The following is an 18,769-nucleotide window of genomic DNA, read 5'->3' on the forward strand; positions in this document are numbered from 1 at the left end:
GAAAAGATATACACATACTGACTCTTGAGGGCTTCTGCAACAAAATAACCTAGCCAGATTATCCTACAGTGAGAACTACCACCTGAGAAACCCCCTCAACCCCCACCAACATGCGCATGTGCGCGCACGCTCACACACACACACACACACACACACAGAGCTTCTAATCAGTTTCTAACATGAAATACAAAGGCCAAAATAATCAAGGAAAGAACAGAGAAAAGGCAAGTCATAGAAGCAAACTTCTCAAAACTCTAATTAGTCCTTCAAAGATGTAAAAAAAAAAATGCATTCTGAACCTAAAATAGAATGGTATTTTTAAAAGAAGCATTTTGATAACATAAAAGAACTCAAAGAATTTGAACATATTATAGCAGGAACAGAAAATGCCACACACACACACACACACAAAAAAAAAAAAAAAAAAAAAAGGAGCTGGAACATAAAATTGAAGAACTTTTTCCGAAAGTAGAAGAAAATACAAAAAGAAAAATATATAAAGTACTGAAGAAGATCGGAGATCAATATTTACCTAAGAGACTGCCAGAAAAACAAAGAACACAAGTAGAGAGATGATACGATTTCCCAGGCCTAAGCATGAGTTTCCAGACCAGAAAAAACCGATTTTCCAAAACAATAAAAGACCTTCATGAAATCACAGCATCAGAAAAATTCCAGAACTCTGTTCACAAAGAGATAATTACAAAAATTACTGACAGAAAAATAATGATCGAAATCAAAGAGTGGAGGATCAAAGCGCCACCAGGTTTCGGAACAATTGGAAGCTGGAAGACAATGGAGCAAGGCTTTAAAATATCAGACAGAAAATTATTTCCAACCATCACAATTGTCACTCCACTAGGAAAGCACAATTAAGGACTTTTCAGATATGCAATGTCTCAAAAAATGTACAATTTACACTTGAAACTGAAAACTTAGAAATAACAATAGAAACATTATATTCATAAACATGGAGGTAAATTTTTTAAAAAGCCACCTGCCTCTGGGCATTAAGAATCAGAAGCAGGGGAGTTAATTACTATTTTAGTTTTACCTCTTGTAGAACTAATTGACTTTTAAAGCCATTTACCTTTACAGTATTGGTTACAATAAAAATTACTTTAAAATACAAAATAAACAATTAAAATTAAGGTGCAAAATATTATATACAGGTTGCTCTCACTGGAATACAAAAGAACAGAGTTACACATGCCTGTACATGGACAGACTATTTCTAAAGAAGAGGAGGAAGCTGATAACAATAATTGTCCTTAAAAAGAAACTTCAAGTTACAACGGGGGATTTACTTTTAATTGTGTACTTGTTATCTTATTTTAATTTCTAACCAAGTTATTTCTATTTTTAATGTTTTGAAATAAAGTGAGTGGTTTTGTTGAAAAAATGCTGGAGATTTATCCTCTGCAATTTGTATATTATCTTATGTTCTGGGATTCTTTGTAAACTGAAGATATCCATATGTCAACAGTGTATGCTGGAGTCTCAGGATGGAGCAATGACAATGAATCACAGGGAGGTGAGAATTCATCTGCACTCCAGGCAGGATTAATTTGAAAACATATGAACAGATTTAAGAACAAAAGAGAAAAGGAGAAGGGGTATTACCGTACATGGGTTATCAACATTCTTAATCATAATATGTAAAGAAAGTACATTTTCAATTTAGAAATAATCCTAGAATCTAAGAAAACTTATAAATTGCAGAGGATTAAAGGGCAGGGCTTGATGAACAATTGGATAGAGACAGCGAAGAGAAGAGTCAAAAATATTCCCAACAATTCCTGGATAATAGAGAATGGTCTGCATAGTCCTTAAATGTAAGGAGGAAAAGAGCAACACTAACAGTAGTAAATACCTGTCGAGTCCTTGCCTACTATGTGCCAGACACTATTGTAAGCACATACATGTATTAACTCACTGAATTGCTTGAAGATCACTGTGAGATAGGTACTACTACCACCCTCATTTTATGAGCTACAAAAACAGAAAGTTTTCTGTTTTTGTTTTTTTTTTTTTGAGACAGAGTCTCACTCTGTCACTCAGGCTGGAGTGCAGTGGTGCCATCTCGGCTCACTGCAACCTCTGCTCTGCCTCCTGGGTTCAAGCAATCCTCCTGCCTCAGTCCCCTGAGTAGCTGGGATTACAGGCACATGCCACTATGCCTGGCTAATTTTTGTATTTTTAGTAGAGACAGGGTTTTGCCATGTTGTCCAGGCTGGTCTTGAACTCCTGACCTCCGGTGATCCACCCACCTAGGCCTCCCAAAGTGCTGGGATTACAGGCGTGAGCCACTGCACATGGCCAACAATGCTATTTTCATTAAAAAAGAAAAATCTGTCGCAGATTCTATGGGTCACTTTTTGCAAAAGGGTAGCACTTTTCACTGCATCCTCTCCACACTCACTTCTGTTCTGATCCTGATCTTTAATACCTTTACAGGAGAGTGTTTGGGCTCTGATTTGCTTTTCTTATGAGCAAACTGGCTAAACTAGACACCTAACTTAAAGTCTTGACCACCTACTCCGCATGATTTGCTAAGAGTTTTAACAAGAAATTATATAACCATCATACAGGTTGCTGCCGCTTTCACATTGTGTATCTTTCACAGAATGACAAACAGATGAAATATTCAAAGGCATGGAAAGTAGGTATGAGCTCTTTCACTTTCATGTGTCACCTTGAATGATCACAGTTCACAAGTGATAAACAGGTAAATATGTTGCAAGTTTGGTATCAATAAGGTAGATTCTTTCAAGTTAACCACTACTTCACCATACTCCCATGAATGGTAATCCACAGTTTTTATTCGCAAGGGTCCTCAATCACTTTAAAGCAAATTGAAATCCTAGGCACATTTTGATATTTCTTAATATTTTGCTCCAAGTAAGTAATAAGAAATCCCATTTAATTTCTTTACTTTATGGCAATTTTTGCTATTTCAAACTCCTACATTCCTGACTGTAGAAAGAATGAAGGTACTATTTCTGTAAATTATTTGTTTGTGCAAATATAGAAGCCTGTTTTTTGCTATTACTACCCTCTAGTGGATGCATAGCATACACTAATTTTCACGGATGCACTGGGCCTTTTCCTTAATAATGGCCTTTCAACAGTTATGCTGTCCAATATGGTAACCACCAATCACATATGGCTATTTAAATTTAAATTAATAAAAAATAAATGGAAAATTCAGTTCCTCAGTCACACTGGCAACATATCAAATGCTCAATAATCTCGTGTAGCTATTGACAGCTCTGACATAGAACATTTCCATCATCATGGAAATCTGTATTGGACAAATGTTTATCCAGACTAACGTGTACATTATGGAACATGGAGACATGAACTTATTTAACCTAAAGGAATTAACCTATTGACAACAGATTAGCCAACGCCATCCCAAAACTCTTGATTCTACTCTCAGCATCCAAGATTTACAGAATCAAAAGCTAACTGTTCTTGAGCTTTTCATACAAAAGTTGTTCTTTTCATACAAAAGTTAACCTCACCTTTTTTTAGATAAATTTTTTTTCTTTAAATCCAACAGATTTCATCACTCCAAGCGTTCAAAGGCCTTGTGGTGGCTGCCAGGCGTGGTGGCTGATGCCTGTAGTCTCAGCACTTTGGGAGGTCAAGATGGGAGGATCACTTGAGGTCAAGAATTCAAGACCAGCCTGGCCAACATGATAAAGCCTCGTCTCTACTAAAAATACAAAAAGTAGCCAGGCTTGATGATGTATGCCTGTAATCCCAGCTACTCGGGAGGCTGAGGGAGGCAAATCACTTGAACCTGGGAGGTGGAGGCTGCAGTGAGCTGCACTCTCACCTGGGTGACAGAGCAAGACTCTGTCTCAAAAAAAAGACCATGTCGTGGCAGATATATTAAATTATTTTCAACACAGTTCTGTGTTGTGAACTTACAAGATAAAACCATGGTATGCTTTCCTTTCTTCCTGAGATTCAGAGAGAGAGAGAGAGAGAATAGAACTCACTTATTTTCCTGTTTGTTTGTTTTGTTTTGTTTTGTTTTTGAGATGGAGTCTTGCTAGGCTGGAGTGCAATGGCACAATCTCTGCTTAAGGCAACCTCTGCTTCCCAGGCTGAAGCCTCAGCCCCCCAAGTAGCTGGGATTACAGGCACCTGGTACAACACCCAGCTAATTTTTGTATTTTTTTAGTAGAGACGAGGTTTTGCCACATTGGCCAGGCATGATGGTGCATCTCGAATTCCTGGCCTCAGGTGATCCACCCTCCTCGACTCCCAAAGTGCTTGATTACAGGCATGAGCCACTGCACCTGACCAGAACCCAATTTTTTTCTAACAAAGGCTAATTTTTAAAAAGTTGGCAAGAGAAGTTTTTTAAAAGAACATATATACCTATAAGAGTTGTAGACAATACTCATACATGACGTCTACATTAGAGGAAAGTCCAAAACATTCATGATAAAGGTAACGTTTCTGATTTGGGGGGTTATTATTTGAAAACAAAAGTGGGGTGGGGGAAGAGTTCTTTGAAATGCTGAATGTAAACTTGCCACTGAGTAAATGTCTTTCTTTAACTCAATCATAAGAGTGTAGGCTGGGCGCGGTGGCTCAAGCCTGTAATCCCAGCACTTTGGGAGGCCAATGTAGGCAGATCAGAAAGTCAGGAGATTGAGACCATCCTGGCTAACATGGTGAAACCCCATCTCTACTAAAAATACAAAAAATTAGCCTGGTATGGTGGCACACACCTGTAGATCCAGCTACCCAGGAAGCTGAGGCAGGAGAATCGCTTGAACCTGGGAGGCGGAGGTTGCAGTGAGCCGAGATCATGCTACTGCACTCCAGCCTGGGCGACAGAGCGGGACTCTGTTTCAAAAAAATAAAAATAAAAATAAACTAAAAAGAAATACATTCAAAACTATTGGATAATAGAGTAAGAGGAAGATAACTATTAAAGGGAAGACTAGGAAGGATTTATAAAACAGAAGACATTTGACTTAGTATTAAAGAGTAGATGGGAGTTTCCTAAGTGCAAAAAAGCAAGCCAAAAATTGGAAATAAACAGGAGCCTGCTGAATGGAGTCTGGTGATTTAGAGCACAAAATTCAGGGAGGAGAATGGCAGGAAAACAGGATGAAAAATTGTTCAAGGATATATTTATACCATGAGAAATGAATATGTTTGGGCTGAATCATCTATCAATAGCTCATTTATAATCTGAATCAAGAGCCAAACATCTACTTCCTGCTTTTATACCATGCTTTATCACAAACATGTATTATTTTAAGGAATTCTATTTTGGCCAATACGCTAATGGAGAGTATAAAAATTATTCTTAATACGTTTTTCACTGAATAATTCACTTATTCAACAAATATTTTAAAGTGTCTATCCTCTGCCTAGCATAATACACGGATTTGTAGTAATCCAAAAGGTAAGCAAAATAGAGTCTACATTTGAGAATTTGTTGTTTAACTGGGGAAGCAAAGGTGGCCAAGGTAATTGCACTACAATATGACATGTGTACTGTTGGAAAGATGGGTGAATTATTTAGGAGCAAAGAAGATGTGACTACCTCAGAGAAAATGTAGAATATTTATAGAAAAAGTAATATTTTATGTGTTTTTAAGAATGATTAAGAGTTCACCAAAAAGACAAGTGAGAAGGGTATTCTAGGCAGAAGAATAAAGAATAATGATATCTTCTAGCTATAGGAATTCCTGGCAAACATTTCTCTGACCTAGTTTCAAAAATTAATAAAAACATTTTCAAATTTAAGAAAAGCATATTGTATAAAGATACTTTCTGACTATAAATGTATGTTTCATTAAATTTATATGGGGTTAAGTAGATATCATACTTTGGAAAAATATTGTTTATGAAATAAACATATTCCTAAAATCAAAACTGGACCCAGTTTTTAGTCCTCCATTATATTCTGGCTATATTTCTTCTACTGAAATAACTCTTCTTAATACTGCTATTGACAAGAGTGAGACAAAATTTAGGGCAGAACAAAAATCCTGCTAGCATGGTAGGCTGAAGACAGAGAAGTCATACCACTATGATCTCAAAATCCCTCTCTAGTGTTTCTCTAAATTTAGTCCACAGCAAGACTGGGAACAGCTCAACAATACACATTTGTGTAAGATTTTCCTCCTTTCCTATTGAGCTCTTCCAGCATCCCACTCTTCTTTACTTGCAAATTTTTATAAGATATAATTTACACGTTGTGAAATAGAAAATTCCAAATGTAGTGTTTGATGAGTTTTGATTAATAATACATACATGTGACCCACACTGAAAACAATCAAATATTTTGATCACTCCGAAAACTTTTCTTTTCCCTCCATGTATAGAAACTGGTATTCATCATTACTGCTGTCTTCATTTCTATACTTTAATTTTATAACCTGCATTCCCAAGTAGACAGGAAGTCCAGTCCCCACCCAAAGAGAATGGTGTTTAGATACATATACATGCAATACATAAGCTAACAATTTAAATTCTGTAACAGTTTTCCTGCATATAGAGTAGTAATTTTAGCAATAAATAGATGCCAAAACATTATCATCACTGAAAACATCATTAAGCATTTTTATTGGAGGAAGAATTTATATAACTGTATTTATGTGAATGAAGCAAAAATCCAAAGTAGAATCAATACCAAATATGAAAATCATAAAACAGTGTCGGCTGAGTGCTGTGGCTCACGCCTGTAATTCCAGCACTTGGGAGGCCAAGGTAGGCGCATCGCTTGAGCCTAGGAGTTGAAGACAAGCCTAGACAACATGGCAAAACGTTGTCTCTATAAAAGATAATAATAATAATCAATAGGCAGGCTTGACAGAACATGCCTGTGGTCCCAGCTACTCAGGAGGCTGAGGTGAGGGGATTGCTTGAGCCCAGGAGGTGAAGATTGCAGTGAGCCAAGATCTATCCACTGCCTTAGAGCCTGGGTTACAGAGCAAGACCCTCTCCAAAAAAAAAAAAAAAAAAAGTACAAAATACAGCAAAGGTATACACAGACTTCATTATATATACTTCATGAAAAAAAAATGAGTTTTCAACAGAGTCCTGAGGAAGAAAGAAGATATAGAAAACATTGGGAAGACATGAAAGATATGGTCAAAGGAGCGTGTGTGTTTGTGTGTGTGTGTGTGTGTGTGTATTGAGGCTGTTGAGAGCAAATTAAATACTAAACAGAGTGTAATTTGTGAAGCATTGGGCATTAGTAATTGCGCTAATAAAAGGTGTTTACTTGAATTGAAATAGACTATGGATCCATTGTGTAACTGCTGAATAAGACTGTCTCATATTCTGATTTCGAATAAAATGTGGTGCAAATGCTACTGGTGTAGAAGGTTTTTGTGCTGATTTTGTATATGATTAGCTGACATTGATCGTGGATGAGTGTTTTGGGCTTCTGCTCTTGCATAGTTCTTGCCACTAATGGATGTAATAATGTTTATGATAAACCCTTCCAGGGTTGCAATGAGGATGACATGCTTTATAGAAGAAAACAAACAAAAAACCTCTGAGTCTATTTGCATTACTTAGTGTCATGCCATTCAACTCTTACCACAGTGCTGCAAATACTACCTCATACTGACACAGGAAACCTGTTCTTGTATTTGTTTGCATGCATATGCCTTTGAATTCATTCTTATTTCTCTTTCAAATGAATATGATCTGTCTCTCCCAGTTAGTCTGTAAATTCCCAAATGTCTTGAGGCAAGTTCTATACATTATAAATCTTCACTAAAGGTAGCTTGAGGACTGATTGATTTTAAATGGTCACTTATAATGTAAAATCAAGATGCTTCCTAGGAATGTATAATAAATACAAGTCTTTATGCTTCAAAAAACTACATAGGCCTTTTATAAAAACATGAGATATATTTTATTTCTTTATTAACTTTAGGTATTTATTTATACTTTTTTCTTAGATTATAAGGCCCAAGAAGGACATGACTCTCTATTCAGCTCAACTTGAAAATGCCTAATAGGATATAAGGCTTCAGTAGGGATTTAATGATGTTCTAAACTAATGATCATGTTATCTAACTGTATTACGAGTGGAATAATCAGGCTTTCAACAATTGTCTTTAACTGGAAAAAATAAGCTTTTCTGGAAAAGAGGCCTGTGTTTTATTTAAATCAACTCAACATAGAAAAACAGAACAAAACAAAACACTAAAAGGCACTAAACAATTGGGGGAGAGAAATTACTAAATGTAATCTGAAGTGTGTCTGGGTGTAATGGTCCTTTGATATGTCTACTTGACTAGGCTACCATTCCTAGCTATCAATCAAACAATAATCTAGTCATTGCTATGAAGATATTTTGTAGATGCGATTAAAGTCCATAATTAGTTGACTTTAAGTAAGGGATATAATCCTAAATAACTTGGGTGGCCCTGAGTCAATCAGTTGAAAGTCGATAAAAGCAAAGCTGAGGCTTCCCTAAAGAAGAAATTCCACTTGAAGCTATGGATGGCAGCTTCAACTCCCAAGTTCCAGTCTGCACTTCCTGGCAGCCTGCCCAATGGATGTTGGACTTGCCTAACCAACCACCTACAGTCACATAGCCAGTTCCTTATGACAAACATCTTAATATATATCTCCTACTGATTCTCTGATTCTGTTTCTCTGATTGAACTGTTTCTGATGCCATACATATATTACAAATGTTAATGTCAACTTGCTGTTCTATAAAACTTCTATCTCAGCCCATCATTTTCAGTGGCAAATAGTTTGCTATAATCTCATCCTAGAGCAGAAATGGCCTGAGAAAATGGAAATTTTTAAAAATAAACTTACTTAAAACAGCTACAAAGAGCTGTCATAAGCAAAGAGATAAAAATACATATTCAAACATTTTAAATATTTTAAATGAAATGAAACATTTTAAACGAATGTTTTGTCATCAGAAAATTATAACCGGGAAAATGCTCTTTAACTCATCTGATGTAACATACAAACAACAGCCAAGAAAATAGCAATAGAGCCTTTTCAGGCTATTACCTTCATAGGTTTCTAGGCGTGTACCTAAAGTAATAGTTTGGCATTCCTAGCTTATTTATTTATACAATGAGAGCCATTAATCATTCCATTTGAGCTTCAGTATCTGCATTTGAACTTCAACTAGAGCCTCAATATAGCAGCGTACTTGAGAACTGCCAATGTGGAATTTCTTTTCTTACTTCAACAAACAATTCAGTTCAAACATTTATTGAATACTCATTAGTTGCTAGGAATATAAATACCCTATGACTAAGTTTTGACTATTTGCTTATTAAATTCTCAAATACAAAATGAATATCAGCATTCAAATGCTTATGCTATTGAGAAATGTTAGAAAAATTTTAAAAATTACCTTTATTCATATCCTGAAAGAAATTTTCTTCCATTGACTCTCAAATGAAACTTCCTATAATATTCTCCCAAACTTAAAACATGTCTCTCTCATTTGTAATATAGAGGAAGACATCCTAAATTGTCTTTGTAATGTATTTCTGTACCTAAACTAACTACCACTTGTACTTTTATAATGGGTAGATTAGAGGAAAAGAAAGAAAAAAATTGGCTAGCAATTTGGTACAAAAATAGAGGGTAAAATTGGAGAAGTTTAAATAATGAATATAAAGAGAGAAGAGGGAAATTAACAAAGAAAATTATACAAGAAAAAGGAATAAGAAACAAAGGAGAGATGAGAATTAAAATAGGAAAATGAAGGTAAGGAGTAAAACTCAAGCAAAAGGAATTTAAAACTCCATGCTTCTGTAGAATAATCAATTAACAATAAAATATTTTAGAATCCTTAGAGAAAAAGTTAGATAATAAATCTCATACAATTTTGTCTCATTCTTTTATCAACTGGACAGTGGGAAAATTAACTAAACTGTTGTTAAACCTAAGGCAAGATTGTTGATTCTCCAGAATTCAGATATGATTAAATAATGGGCATTGGAATATACTAATGTTTTCCTACTTAGAAATCTAGGAGTGGTCTAACATCTAAGAAAATGTTCCCTTGACAGAATTATGTGTTGGGGACACAGAACTCTTTGAAATAGGCCTATGACTTTTGATGTATTACTAGCATAAAATAATAAATGTTTATCTGCATCTGCATTTAGCCAACAAGATCTGTGTGGCTACCATACTTTATTAAAGACTCTTTTTGTCTTTATGGGATTGAATGGGTGTTAATGCGACCTGCCTATGGAATGAACTGACCCAGATTCTACTATCAATCTCCGAAGTCAGTTATGTTCTTCTCACAATGTTTAGAATCTCATTCTTTCTTCCTTTCTGTAAAGTAGCGGAAGATGTTGGGCATGAAAGGTTAGTTTCAGACAAATTCTGTGAATCTAGACAAATTGACAGACTGATGTCAAAAGGTCAATTTTATAAAGATTCTTTCCTCTGATTATTTTCTCTCCTAATACCTTCCCTGGTGTAAAAGAAAGCAATGTGTTTATTTCTTCCAATCAAGACCCTTAATCCCTTCAAGGCCTGCTAAAATAACACTGAGTAAAGACACAAAAATGGTAAACACACACCAAGTTACTTTAATGTAAACCCTACCATGAAAAACCTTCATTACAAAATCCCTATTTGTTATGTTAATCTCTTCATCCTTGCCACTGCTGAAGAATTTTCCTCTTCTAGTATTATAAATCCTGGAACATTTCCAAAAATTCTCTAACCCAAGAAAAATGTCTCAAGGCCCTAACCTATTTGTAAAGATTTAGGAACATTACAAAAAATTAAAGATTTAAGTATTAAGTATGTTCTCCCTGCTTATTAGTTTGATGTGTATGTTATTTTCTTAGGCATATTTCACATGGTGTTGCTTTATTGAAATCAGCATGTTGGACACTCCCATTAGTTACTGACATACAAAACACGTCCTATGCTGCACTTACCTGCCCGCTTAGGATGCATTAGAAAAGAAATGTTTCAGCATTTTAGGAGAATGGATCAATGTTGTCAGTTAAGTGATCAACTAAAATATTAGGTACTGAAAATAGGCAGGGGAATACTGGAAGTGGGAAAAGACATGAGATGGGAAGAAGCAGAATAATGGATTTCATAAATGTCAAAAATATTTTATATTTATTTCATATTTTATAAATAATGACTATGATACAGTCATACTTCTACTTACTCATCTCATTCAATCCATATAACAATTTAGTCAGATAAGAAGTAATTTAAGTAATATTCTTATTCCTGTTTTACAAATAAAGAAACTGAGACATGGAAAAATAATGTAATTTGTCCAGTGACAGCACAGCTGTTGTATGGTGAAGCAGGCATGCAAATTCAGGCTCTCCTACTCCAAATTCCACAATATCACGCTATATGCTACAGTGGCTCACTTAAATTATGCCCCTGAAAAATACACTAATATCTCTACAATCTAAATTTTACCTTAAGATGTCAGTAATTCCCTTCACAAAAGCCAAAACGATGTATTAGTAAATGCTCCAGTCACTTACACAAACTTGACATGTCACCAGACAATGATTCCTCCCAATTTTTTCCATTGCATTATTTGTTTTGTGTTGTTCCATTTTTAATTTTACTCCTGGTTGTTCCCACATAATACTGTTAAAAAAAAAAAAAAAAACAGCAGTTCTCTGATGTTTTTGCCCCATGGCCTCTTCATGCTCTTAAAGAGGACCTCAAAGATCTTTTGTATATGTAGTTTTTTTTTTAATACCATATTAGAAGTTAAATATGACAAATTTTAAAGATATATCTATTCCCTTAAAAATAACAAAAATAACCCATTAATGTTAACATAAGTAACATGTTCCGTGAAAAATAACTGTATTTTCCAAAACAAAAAACAGTGAGAAAATTGGCATGATTTTACATTTCTGTCAAATATTTCAATGTCTAGTATAATAGAAGACAGCTGAATTTTACATTTGCTTCTACATTCAATCTATTGTGGTCTGTTGTTGGGTTAAAGCATATGAAGAAAATCAGGCCTCAAATAGATTTGTAGTTGGAAAAGGTAAGAGTATTTTAGTAGCTTAATTGCAAATGATCTTCAATATAACACCAAAATGCAGTAAGGTGTAGCCTCTTAAAGATTAGTTGCAATGAGCAACTAATTTCATTATTCAACATCAAACAATTACAAAACGCATTTCATTATTCAACATCAAACAATTACATTTGTTATTTACAAGCTTTTCAAAATGCCATTTTTTTTTGAAATCTCAAATTCTATCGTTGACAACAAATACTGCCAGTTGTTTTGTATAAAGTGGTAGTCTCATTTTCTTTATTTTCAAGAAAATATCTATAAAATATTCAAGTCTGAATAACCATAGTTTGCCTGCCAGTCATTCTTTCAATTAAAAAAATGATGTTTCATGAAATAAGCTTGCAACTCAAAGAACTGCACAAATACTTTTTCTCAAGAAACCCTTCACAGTTTAGTATGGAGCAAAATGCTTTCCGCATACTTCACATTTGCCCTACATGATAAATAATCTGAAACATTGAGACTTAGCAAAATTAATATTTTATACTGCTTCATTAATAATATTCTTAACTGCAAATGTGATTGTGGTGAAAATATATATCTATATAACGACTACTAGTATAATTTGCTGCACTGTGTTGATATATGCTAAGGCACCAGGGGTTTCGCCCTCCATTACTTTTGCCCCCTCAGTACAAATGCCAACACATTGCAGGAGGCAAATAACATCCTAGTGTTGTTATGAAAATAGCTTTGACCTTGCATACCCTTTGGAACAGTGTCAAGGAACCTCAGTGGTACATGAACCACAGCTTGAGAACCTCCATTCTAGAGAGTACAAAGACTACTTTTTGAGTTGTCTTAGGTTATGAATGGCTCTCCTTTAACCTTGCAGACTCGACTATCCCTCACCTAGACCAGATATTGTACATTAGAAGCAATCCCAGTCAAAAGCACCTTGTACAAAATAAAAAACCAAAGGTAACACTGACCAAATAAACATTTGTCTGTGGATTTGTACTAGTATATCAATTTCAAATGTAATGAAAAATATTTATTTTACAATACTTTTCATCCTGTTGTTTTAATTCCATGAGGAAAGCTGGGGAAAAAAAAATGAAAACCTTGATCTCATGCCAAGAGCTCAAAGCAGCACCTCCCCTTTTTGGGTGGCAGCTGTTTCTTGTAACTAAGACACATGTTTTGTTTTCTAAAATAATTGTGAGGACTAAGTAATGACTACGAATGCCTTTGTAAAATTAGCATAGTTGTATTTTTATTTGGTTTGTGAAACTTTACCAAAATAATACATCAAACGTGGTTTAAAGGAATTGTTTGAAGTATGCTGAAGGAAAGGTCGGAGAAACAGTTTTATGATGCTAGGCCTCCTCTTTGATACACACTGCAAAAACTCTGGGAGACGTTTATGCCCAGCTAAAGAGATTGGTGAATGACTACATGAACAAAACAGCATGACCTAGTAATAAAGAGTAGACTACATGGTTTACCAACCTCTTTTCTGGCAATAAGTAGCACCTTGGTTATGTACAAAACAATGAAGTGAAACTAATCATTGTCACAGCAATACTGTTAAAAGACACTATTTACTTGACATTTGCACCATGAGCAGAAAAATATTTCTACAATCAAGGGCTGTAAAACTAAGTTCTCTATTCGTTATTCTAAAGGGCTTCTTTAAACACAGAACAAATAAATAAAAGAATGGATTGATTCAGAATGGCTGGACCAACACTATCCAATGGGAAGTACAAATTAAAGTCCTGCATAGATGCTTTAACAAGGTTTTTACTATGCAAGGGTACTTGCCACCCACTGTTCTTGGCTTTGTCAACCCCCAGACTGAGGCAACAAAAAGAGTTAAGTTTAATTTCTTGTGCCATGTATATTTTCTGAGCATCCATGCTTTTAGCTAAAGCATTTTCACTAGCTTTACCTAAGTCAGTACTCTTCCTATAATAAATCTCACCCTCCAATAACTTATTATCTGACAAAGGGATTTTCTACTTAGTACATTGTATCGTTGTTTGTATTTGAGGATTTAAGGGTCTGTCTTCTTCTGAGGCTTTCATGTTAAGGCTAAAAACCATGCCACTCCATACCACAGTCTTTGCACAGAGCTTGGCACAGAGCAGGAGCGATAGAGGTACATATGTTACATCCCATAAGAACAGAGACTTCCCACTTCCACATCCTCAGTGCCCAGAACAGCATCTGGCACTCAGTGGATTCTACTGGCTGAATGGCACAGTTATGATTAGAGACCATATATTCTGCTATTGAAAGGTATAGAAACTATGTTCGTTTTCTGTTCATTTTAAACTGCATTTTTCTGGATATATATTACTGTGACTTTGGGGTATACTGACGTGTCCTGGGTAGGCCATCAGATTAATTCTTCTAGGACCAGAGGCAATTTTTTCATAACTGAACTCTGCTTCCCTATTTCTCTTCACAACAGTAGACTCTAACGCTTTTATTCATGGTAAAATGTCATGTCCTTAATTCTTTCATTTTTATGTGAAGAAAATGTTCAATCTATGTTCTTCATGCAGTACTTTCTGCATTCATCAATGAAGCTAACAAATGAATAAACCTATTGGGAATAAGAAATGCTGGCAATATTGAGGGATTAGCAGTAACTTCCTGGAAAATCAGAAATAACTACAAAGAACTTTGAAAACAAACTGTCTTTAAAAATGCAATTAATCATGCCTGTAATCCCAGCACTTTGGGAGGCCAAGGCAAGTAGATCACAAGGTCAGGGGATCGAGACCATCCTGGCCAACATGGTGAAACCCCGTCTCTACTAAAAATACAAAAATTAGCTGGGCGTGGCAGTGCGTGCCTGTAATCCTAGCTACTCGGGAGGCTGAGGCAGGAGAATCACTTGAACTGGGGAGTTGGAGGTTGCAGTGAGCCAGGATCGTGCCACTGCACTCCAGCCTGGCGAGAGAGACTCCGTCTAAAAAAATAAAAAGGAATTAATATAAGCACTTAGTAGAATGTTCTTCTGTCTTTCTTCCACTCCTCCCAGCTCTGGTGCGTGCTTTTCCTAAGACACTTCCCTGACAGTGTACATCACAGCAGGCAGGGTGTATAGACATCTAGTGTATAGGTTTAACAATGGGCATTACACATAAAATAGCAAAAGTATATAGAATCCTATTTCTGTATGCTGTCTGCTAGAGAAAACTTCTCTACTAATGCAATATTAAAGTTTAATTTGAGTCTAAATTAAAAGTCTAGTTCAATACTACAGCTACAAATGTAACCATATCAAAGTTAAGAAGAAAATAATTTAAGAAAATGTTCTTTAGCATTATAATCTCTGAAATATTTCAATTACTCAAATCAAGATTCAATGTGCAGTTGAATATGACAATGTGAATGTGATCTGATTAACTTTTTTCTCATAAAAAATGTCTTCTTATTACATTCTTCAGATTACAGTAAGTTTTATTTGTAATTTTCACATGGTGCTGATGCAGTTTCTCCTGTGATGAATCTTCTCAAAGTAGTTTTCAACAACTCAACCCAATAAAAAAAAATATATAAGATAAAAATGGAAATAACAACCGTGGAAACAAAAATATGAGAATGACTTCAAAAGAAATTGTATAAATTGGAATTAATAAGACCATTTATTGAGTCATGGTAGTGTAAACTTAAAATAAAATCCTGAGCCCCCAATCAATTAAACAGATACCCCTTGGCCAAATAGACGCCCCCAAACCTTAAAACGTAGTTCCCAACCATAATGAGATAAGAGATCAGACAAGCCTTGTTGTACCCCTTTCCCTTTATAGTTTAGACACAACCAACATTAGTGTTAAAATGAAAATCATAAACTAACAAAACAGACTCTTTGTGACAATAAAATACTAAATTATAGACAAAACTTAAGGCCAGGCTAGGCAAGGATTAAGTCATATATTCCCTACACTTAAAAAATAAACTATGTTCTAACTGCCAAAAATTTTCTTTTTCTCTAATAACTAAACATTAGCCTCAAAATAAGCAATTTTAAGCAATTTATAGCTCCTCAAGATACTAACTAAACCCCTGTTCTATTAGCTGTAACTACAGTTTTAATTACACAAGAGACTCATTTCAATAACTTTCTCCTAATAACAAATGCAGCAACTGTAGACTAGTTCTGGCTGGTTTACAGAGATTACACACTTGTGTGCCTTCGTGTCCTAAAAAGACCTTTTAATATCTAGAACCCAATTATAACACATTTATATAATAGGTCTCCATCCCAAAGAAAACATAGGTCATGTGTTACATATTTATTCAATAAACGTGTGTCAAGGCCACATTCATAAATATTCATAACTCATTTGATGACCGTTTAAATATGTTTAGTCAACCCCTTCAACATAAAACTCCTACCCCCAACTCCCCCTCCTTCAAAATGCCTATCTCTAGTTTCCTCTGGAGACACACTTACCAGCCCGCAGAATGGCCACCTTACAGATTGTAATCCTTTATAAAAAATAAAGTTTCCTTTTCTCCTCTCCAGATTTATGAAAGTTTTTTTTAAGCTAACAATTACCATTTTTTTTAAGCTATCAGTTACTGCAATGGATGGCATTTGACTAAAGTTCTGCTGCTCTGGTTAAAGAAAAACCTGGAACAAGAAGGAGCTCCCTGCAGGCCACAGCTGCATGTGCCAGCCCCTAGCTGACTTATCTCCACCGTTGATCAAGGTCGCTGGCAGTCTCACCCCATGCAAACCGCCCCACAGGCCCTGTGTGTGGGTGTGAACGCATCAAGCCTGGCAGCTCAGGTTAGGGTGGGAATTCACAGGAACACAGTGAACACCAAAATGATAAACATGGCTCTTATTCTTAATTGTAGTTGAAACCTCTTTAAGACAGTTTTATATATTTACATTCTAAGGGAATGTAAGGGAATATAAGGGAAAAGACTTTGGGTGTCATGGAGAAGTCTAAACATGCACAAAACTAAAGAGATAATCCCTCATCCTTCTTTGGGAATGGAAGTCATGAAGTGCACTGCACTTTACTTCTATTAACTGGACAAACTTAGAGCACAGTATTGTCCTCTTCTTCTATGAAGAAAGCCACGAAAATCTTTATCCATGGCCTCCTTTTTCCTAAACAGTCTGGCTTCACCCTCTCTGTACCACTGAACTGGCTTCTCCAGATTATGAATCATCTCCCGATCATTCAGTCCAATGGCTGGTGTTCACTCCACACTATGTGTAGCCACTGAATTACTCCATTTCCTCTTCCATTTCCTGAGACTACACCGTCTGCCCCCTCACTTTTAAATGAGTTCCATTGATCTTTTTTTTCTTTTTTAATACTTCAAGTTCTAGGGTACATGTGCACAACAAGTGCAGATTTGTTACATATGTATACATGTGCCATGTTGGTGTGCTGCACCCATTAACTCGTCATTTACATTAGGTATATCTCCTAATGCTATCCCTCCCCACTCCCCGCTCCCCACAATAAGCCCCAGTATGTGATGTTCCCCTTCCTGTGTCCAAGTGATCTCATTGTTCAATTCCCACCTATGAGTGAGAACATGCGGTGTTTGGTTTTCTGTTCTTGCGATAGTTTGCTGAGAATGATGGTTTCCAGTTGCATCCATATCCCTACAAAGGACACAAACTCATCCTTTTTTATGGCTACATAGTATTCCATGGTGTATATGTGCCATATTTTCTTAATCCAGTCTGTCACTGATGGACATTTGGGTTGATTCCAAGTCTTTGCTATTGTGAATAGTGCCACAATAAACATACATGTGCATGTGTCTTTATAGCAGCATGATTTATAATCCTTTGGGTATATACCCAGTAATGAGATGGCTGAGTCAAATTGTATTTCTAGTTCTAGATCCTTGAGGAATCACCACACTGTTTTCCACAATGGTTGAACTAGTTTACAATCCCACCAACAGTGTAAAAGTGTTCCTATTTCTCCATATCCTCTCCAGCACCTGTTGTTTCTTGATTTTTTAGTGATTGTCATTGTAACTGGTGTGAGATGGTATCTCATTGTGGTTTTGATTTGCATTTCTCTGATGGCCAGTGATGATGAGCATTTTTTCATGTGTCTGCATAAATGTCAGCCAAATGTCATGCTGGCTACATAAATGTCTTCTTTTGAGAAGTGTCTGTTCATATCCTTTGCCCACTTTTTGATGGGGTTGTTTGTTTTTTTCTTGTAAATTTGTTTGAGTTCTTTGTAGGTTCTGGATGTTAGCCCTTTGTCAGATGAATAGATTGCAAAAATTTTCTCCCATTCTGTAGGTTGCCTGTTGACTGTGATGGTAGTTTCTTTTGCTGTGCAGAAGCTCTTTAGTTTAATTAGATCCCATTTTTCAATTTTGGCTTATTATTTTCTCACCCCATTCTCCCTTACTCAGAGATCCTGTTCCTTCTCCTGACTTCACAGGCTCCTTCCTGTAGGGTGAATTTGCAAGTCCACATTTTCATTCTTGACTTTGCCTGAACTCCAGTCCTGCATCTTTAGCCACTAACAGACATTTCTACTTGTCTCTTAAAATACAATATATTTAAAATTGAACTCTTCAACTTGGTCTCATCTACCACTCGGCTTTCCTTCCCTAACTTTTGTTTCCTTTCCTTTTTTGGGGGGAGAGGGGAAGAGGGGCAGGGGAGACAGGATCTCACTCTGTTGCTCAGGCTTGAGGGCAGTGGTGCAATCTTGGCTCACTGTAACCTCTGCCTCCCAG

The 18,769-nt window shown here is 35.9% G+C and overlaps 1 long non-coding RNA gene across 2 annotated transcripts in view; it reads right to left on the bottom strand.

The window, feature by feature from the left end:
• The window catches only part of LOC135967999 (uncharacterized), a 45,040-nt gene extending 28,403 nt beyond the window's left edge, over positions 1–16,637 (bottom strand). For both annotated transcript variants that reach the window (XR_010582412.2, XR_012426859.1), the window contains exon 1: positions 16,488–16,637. This is a non-coding gene — a long non-coding RNA (uncharacterized lncRNA). The remainder of the gene's footprint in view (positions 1–16,487) is intronic.
• Between the last annotated feature and the right edge of the window lie 2,132 nt (positions 16,638–18,769).

This window comes from Macaca fascicularis, chromosome 17 (genome assembly GCF_037993035.2).
Source record: "Macaca fascicularis isolate 582-1 chromosome 17, T2T-MFA8v1.1".
In the NCBI taxonomy this organism is placed as follows: Eukaryota; Metazoa; Chordata; class Mammalia; order Primates; family Cercopithecidae; genus Macaca; species Macaca fascicularis.